Source organism: Electrophorus electricus, chromosome 26 (assembly GCF_041902795.1).
Source record: "Electrophorus electricus isolate QZ-2024a chromosome 26, ASM4190279v1, whole genome shotgun sequence".
Classification (NCBI taxonomy): Eukaryota; Metazoa; Chordata; class Actinopteri; order Gymnotiformes; family Gymnotidae; genus Electrophorus; species Electrophorus electricus.
This window is the reverse complement of record NC_137522.1, coordinates 10,489,035-10,495,963: the sequence shown is the minus strand read 5'-3', so window position 1 is coordinate 10,495,963 and position 6,929 is coordinate 10,489,035.

Sequence of the window (6,929 nt, the reverse complement as noted above, 5' to 3'; positions counted from 1 at the left end):
CATACTTGCCACTTCGAGCCTTTTAGTCCAGTTTCCCCAAAAGCGTCTGTGCACTGAATGAAATAGCAGCCATCAGAGGAGCTGGCTAGAATACGTTGTTTCCATTTAAACAATACAATTTTCAAGACATTTGAGTGCAACCTATATCTGTAATTGATACCCACAATAACAAAACATTGATAAATATGTGAGTCACCTTTAGTATGAGGTTTCTGAAAAGAGATGCGGTGTGGATCAGCGCCAGGCGAGCGCGCATTTCTGAATAGAGGCGCTCCTGTTCACTCATTGGTTCGCCAGCATCTCCACGTCCAAGCAGAAACTAACGCACTGATCTAGAATCAGTTTCCTGACATGGTGATTTGGTGCGTTTTGTGGGTTCTAGGTGGAGCGTCATGTCTACTTTATATTTCTTGAATGATGAAGGCTTTTTTTGCAAACCAAAGATCCATGTCAACATACAACATACACATTAATTTTATACCACTAGAATCCCTGGCCTGTATTAGGCTCCCTGAGTGAGATATATTGGCTGGTTATGATGTAAAAGTTACATTTTGGAGAAATTTAGACCTTGATGGGTCCTCATATAGGTTCCCTGAAACACTAAAACGAGTTCACTTACAAGAATGAATCAGACTTCAAGGTAATATATTGTGGGGGGATACGTGTTTTCATGATTTAATTTTTCATGTGGGTTAGCGCTGAAAACAAAATATTTACTGGCACTAATTAAATGCACGTCTGCCCATGGAGTGAACTGAATACTGTATGCGGCCAGAATAATAGCACATCTGGCATGATATGGCAAGACATTCTGGCTGCATCACTTGAAGGGGTCTTGGGGAGATGCCCTACTGTTTTGTGCGGCTATTTGCAGCCCTGCCCAAAGGAATCTGGCCGTGTGACTGTCAGTCAGATGTAGTGGGCTTTTCCAGTAGTGCTGGCACAACCACAGGGAAACTGGTTGTCCATCTGACCACTTTGGAGAGCATGCAGCCCCAGGGCTGAGTGACATTGTCTCTGTTGCACGACCAGACGGTGATACCGGGGCTGCTCAGCTGCTGCTTGATCCAGCCCACACACACACACACACACACACACACACACACACACACACACACACACACACACACACACACACACACACACACACAGTTAGAACAAGAACAATGTTGCCGTCCCGGCTCCCGCACACACAAACGTGCTCCATTACTCAGAGGGACAGCCCAGATGCTGAGACTGATTTTTCAGCCATCACCCAGTTGACGTGCACTTCTCTCGGCCAACTGCGTGTTGTCTGCAGCCTGGCTGAAGCACATGGCAGGTGGGAAGGGCTGGCCGTCTGCGGCTGTGGGATGCCGCTGGCCAGAGCGGCTGCCTCTCCACAGACCGCAGTCCAAACTGGTTGGTTTTGCCTGGGCCACGCTGACCAGTGGCAGCACGCGATGCTCTGGTGGAGCATATGCTCCGGCTGAAGGTCAGCTCAAACTGCAAAGCTCTGCTGATTCAGATGCCTTCTCCCCCGCGGCAGCTCGGGTGCATTTCAGTACGCAACAAGAACAAGAGGAAGATTACAGCTAGAACGCAGGTGACGCGCTGACCATCAGGGAAAATGTGCAGAGTAATTAATGACCTGTTAGCAAAGCAATCTTAGATATGACAAGAAGCTTGTTATAGACATTAGATAATGAAAGAGATCATCAGCATACCTGGGATGAGCAAAGCTTATGTATATATATATATATATATATATATATATATATATATATATATATATATATATATATATATATATATATATATATATATATATACACACACACACACATATATATACACACAATTATATGTACATATATATATATATATATATATATATACACACATATATACACACAATTATATGTACATATATATATATATATACACACAATTATATGTACATATATATATATACACACAATTATATGTACATATATATATACACACAATTTTATATATATATATATATATATATATATATATATATATATATATATATATATATATATATATATATATATATATATATACATACATACATACACACACACACACACACACACACACACACACACACACACACATATATACATGTGTGTATGTGTGTGTGTGTATGTGTTATTTTATACCAGAATTCCTGATAACCAGTCAGATGATAATGGAACTTGGGTTTACTTATGAAACTGTTTCTCCTGGATAGCTGCTATTTCCAATATATTGCCATTAGATTTCAAATTCATCTGTCTCACTGCCAAGTGCCCAAATTCATGTTTGCTTGTTCAGTGGTTATGAATTCAACACTGGGTCCCTGCACATGACAAGACTAGTGAGTGCTTGACTGGTGAGTCCTTTTGCTCCAGCAAGGCCTCCTGAAATCTGTCTGCAGAGGGACTGGGAGCCAAGAGGCATTTGCGCCTCATTCGCCAACTGCTAGGAAACGGTGTGAGAAGAGAGAGAGAGACAAGACGAGGCGATCTCTGAAGTCGGAGAATGCCGGGGAGTGAGGCAGACATGAAAGTTGGCCTATTTTATGGTCAGGCAGTGGGACTGGGGAGGGTCCTGAATGGCAATGCGTCTACTTTAATGTGACAGACAAGTCTCTAGGCAAAATGAGCATGCCCATGGCAGGCAGGCCCAGGTACGTGATGAGCGTGACACCTTCGCCATTGCGCTGGAAACGGCGTCGCCACATGCTCCGCTGCCTCGCCTCGGCATTCGCCCAAATAAATTTGCTCCCTGTGCGGACTGACGGAGGCGCAGCGCCCTCGCCAGCCTGTCCGCCCCAGCGCTGCTGCGATCATGAATCGCCTTGTCGGCGCTCGCGGGGGCTTTGCTCCCCGAATGTGAAGCACTTGCCTCGGGACCCGTCTGCCGTTAGAGATGGGCGGCCCGTGCCGGCAGGGAGAGGCTGGCGCGGGGCTCTGCCGCAGGTCTACTCCCACGGCACCACGCTGTTCACACGGGCAGCCCCCTGCCCTGCTGCACTCTGTGCACTGGTGGAGGATGATGGGTTGGGGGATGGGGGGAGCACCCCAGGGCAAAGTGCTTCCTGAATTTCCATTGCTGGGCATGACTGACATGTTGAGACAGGTCAAACGCAAAACGCTTAATGCTATAATGTGCTGCCACTGCAAAGCAAAATCAACCAGGGTCAATTAACATCTGAAATATTCAGTCATGTTAAGTGTAACTAAATAAAGTACACTGGGGACTGCTGTTAAGCATTTTATTAAGCAGTATTAGGCATTGTGTTTCCCCCCCTTACATTATATGTAAATACATTCCTGGATATGTTGAAATGGCATCTTTTTTGAAATAGGAATGACAGTGACTATACTTGGTAGGAGCCCTCGGGGAGATATGGAGAAGTAGATGAATGCCAGGAGTCAACGCAGTGTACACAGATGGAAATTAATATGTTGATGTAGGTGGCATGTTTGTTAACAGTATGAATCCATCAGCTCACATAAGAGTAGGCCCATAGCCTGGGTGGGCACTGAGTAATGTCATGGAGTTACAGCCACATTGATAACATTGCATCAGTTTAATACTAAAGATCTGCCATAATTCAAAATTCCTTTAGAATTTGATATAGTTTCAAGCACTGCGATCAATGACTGAAGTTTCATTAGCATTTACATTTTCTTTGCATTTATTTATGAAAACATTTACTTTGTGCAAAGGTATAGTGACCTGTTGAAACTGAATATTGAAAATGAACAACAGTAAATGTACAATGACAAATGAAAAGTGAATCTAGTGGATGGCAAAGTCAACAGTAGATGTTTATAAATAAACATAAATAGAAAAAAGGGTATTTCTTCCCAAGTAGACATTCAGCATATATGTACATTTTGACTGTTCACAATGTAACAGCAGATCAGTGATATATTTTATGAGGTTTGTCTCACATGTATTGTAGATGAATATTCTATGACCTCATTCGCATTTGAATTATTTCATGTCATGATTGCATTGTGACTGAGAGATGTCAAATCTGCATCACGTGTGACAACATGAATATTTAGTGTCGCAACCAAATCTATTTAATCCATGGGACTGATGATGAGGCCAACCCCTGGTGGCTCAAATCACAGTGGAGAGGTATGATTCATCATACTACTTCAAGAAGTGTGGGTTGCACATCTGGTGTGCAGTATTTCATCATTTCAAATGGAGAGTAAGGAGAATGCACATACAATCCAAAATCAGTGTGAGCACACACAAAAAGATGTATCCCTGCACATAAAAGGCAGAGCTGAAGATTTTCCCTCTTAGAAGGATCTTCCACATTAATTTGGCCATATGGACACTGTAAAAGATAATTACAAAACAAGCAAAAGCATGTGCGGTTACAGTTTAATGTTGATATAACACGTTTGATATCAGGCTTATAGGTTGTTTTATTTTATGCTCAATGCCTCATCCATCACCTTTTCCAAGTCTATAGTTTCACTGAATGCAGTAGCCTACATTGTCGATGTTGCGTAAGATTCTAACATATTCTGATCTAGGCACATAAACCTAGTCTGAATGTAACTGCCACAAATCAAAGTAGAACAAATCAGCTTCTAATGTCCCCAAATAATGGATATGTTGCAGGCTAACGAGACTTACATGCCTGCACACACATCCACAGCACCTCACTCTTTTCTTATGAGCGGGCGCAGTGAAAACCTTGCAGCCAGAGAATGGGTCAATATAGGTTCTTTCCCAGCCTGAAAATAAACAAAAAGTATATGATGTCCTCTTCAGAAATATGACTTTGGAAGTCAAGATTGCCCTCGTCTACTTCACTGGCTAATTTTTGGGTCAAAGGGCACAATATTTTACTGCAGACCACAAAATACTTGCCAGTTCATTGCCGTTATGTAGATGACAATTATGTTCATATCTTTAAGAACTGACAAACATGAACTAAATTTAACTCTATTAAAATAATAGAAGGGCCACTCAGAAGTTTGCAGACGCCATCTCCGAGTCCGTTTAAAAAGCAAGCCCACTAGTTTCGGCTATGGCAGGCTCCGACACCATGAGGGCCTGCGGCACTTTTGTGACATGCCGTTTCACTCGCCGTCACTGAGGTTCCATAGTGAAGCTGACACTGTCTGTGCACGCGCTGCTTTGTGCACTCGCCAAAGTTACAGGTCTCCTCTAACTCCCTTTCTGCCATCAAGTTTGAGTGCGCCATCAGGAATGACTGCTGCTGACAGCCACAAGGACGCCGTGCCTTCAGAAGTAACTGCTTGTATTCAAGTACACAAGTTCGACACTCAAAACGTTTGCTAGGTAAAACAAAAAGCAGTTTTATTCATGATTGCATTGTTTGCTATATGTCTTTTTCCTTGAAACGAAAGACAGTACGCAGGCTTGTTTGGGTAGTGAAAATACCTCAAAAACGACCACTTTCTGGTATGTACATGTTTTTGTTTCAGTGTAGCGCCATCACTGCACTCCTTGCTCTTACCTTGCATGCCTCCTGGTGAATCCTCTGAATTAACTTCTCCCAATCAGAAAGTGTGTTTGTCCTCACAACTGGAAGTACACCAGTCTTTTCTGCACTGGGTTATTTGGAATTTGTTTTATTCTTGGGTATGAGGTCAAAATCACCTCCCTGAGTGTGGTACATTCGCTGGAAATCGGAACTGACATTACATTCGGTGATTTACCCGTTTTTAGACAAGCACATTGAGTCCTGCTTCTTCTGCAAAGTCCGTTCAGGAGCAACATTTCACTCAATCAACTCCAACTGTACTTCTCCACTTGTCAGATGGCGGAAGCGAATCTTAACCAATTGGGAAGGGAGATGAGGCACTCCAAGTCACCAGAAGTGTCTACGTTTTTACAATATGGTTTAAGTTCATTTTAGCTACAGTTCCAAGATCTGCCATTCAGCTCATAGTATTATTGGAAAGTTATGGCCTATTCTACTATTACACCAGCTATATAGAACTAATTCATGTTTCCATACTCTTAATACAATTTGGTTTATTTTTCTCTTCTTAGTTTGGTGGAAGGAAGCCAACACTGCTTCATGGACAAAACAAGTTAGTGTGTACTGGGCTCATCATTCAGGACAAATAGATTTCAAATTCGCAAGAACACAGACAGTACATTGTGAAAGTAGTACTTCATAATAGTTTAGCCCATTTTTGTAGCATCTGGTTTCATGGTTGGGTGTATTTATATGAAAGAATGGGTTCAATTCACTGGCTACTTGTGTTTTCACTTTCTAAGACTTGCCCTCACTACTTTGACTTGTATCCCTGGTGGCATTTAAAGGGTTATATCAATAAAGTTATCTGAAGTGAAGTTTGCTAGGTAAGCCCCTTGAGATCTCAAATCTACAGCTTAAAGAACTGGAATGTCTAGAATTCTTTGCAACTTCTTGTAATTTCCATTTCAGAACAACACAAAAATGGAAGAGAAGCTGTTCACATAAGGCTGCAACTTTAATAAGCTCAAATGGTAGTTACACATGTTGTTGTTTGATTGTTGCCAATGGAAAATGTTCCTGTTGAAAATGGCAAAATGTTAATGAAAATTGTTACCTGTTTGTAACACTTATACATATCTGTATTCACACACATCTCAATAGACATCTCAGGGACATCAAAAGACATGATTAAAAACAGTAAAAGTGTAATTCCAAGTCTCAAAGTCACAAAGCCACGGTAACTCCAGCACAATAAATGCCTGGGTACCAGCGTTACGGTTACAGCGGTAACAGTTGTGCTGGAACACCTCCTTTCCTTCTTACTCAATCATTGTTCCAGAAAATGACTGCAGCAAATGTTGAGCAACAACAAATGCAACACAGAGATAGACTGCTTTCAGCAAACTGCTTTACTTCCTGATAGGTGCTATGATAAAAAAAAAAACAAAAA